The sequence below is a fragment of the Arachis duranensis genome, chromosome 9, assembly GCF_000817695.3.
Source record: "Arachis duranensis cultivar V14167 chromosome 9, aradu.V14167.gnm2.J7QH, whole genome shotgun sequence".
NCBI lineage: Eukaryota > Viridiplantae > Streptophyta > Magnoliopsida > Fabales > Fabaceae > Arachis > Arachis duranensis.
Window position 1 is genome coordinate 74,286,051 of NC_029780.3, and position 408 is coordinate 74,286,458.

The following is a 408-nucleotide window of genomic DNA, read 5'->3' on the forward strand; positions in this document are numbered from 1 at the left end:
CTCTGTTTTTAATTTTTTGATTTTTTCGTGACTCCTCATGATCATGTACCTAATAAAACACAAAATAACAATAAAACAAAAATTAGATAATTATAGATAAAAAAAAATTGGGTTGCCTCCCAACAAGCGCTTCTTTAATGTCAATAGCTTGATAGTGGCTCTCATGGAGTCACAAGGTGATCAGGTCAATGTTGTATAGTTGCCAACACCAAACTTAGAGTTTGGATATGGGGTCTTAACACCAAACTTAGAGTTTGGTTGTGGCCTCACAACACCAAACTTAGAGTTTGACTGTGTGGGCTCTTCTTGACTCTAAACTGAGAGAAGCTCTTCCTGCTTACTCTCTTTTGTCACAGAGGGATGGCCATGTGCTTTAAACACAAGGTAGTCCCCATTCAGTTGAAGGAC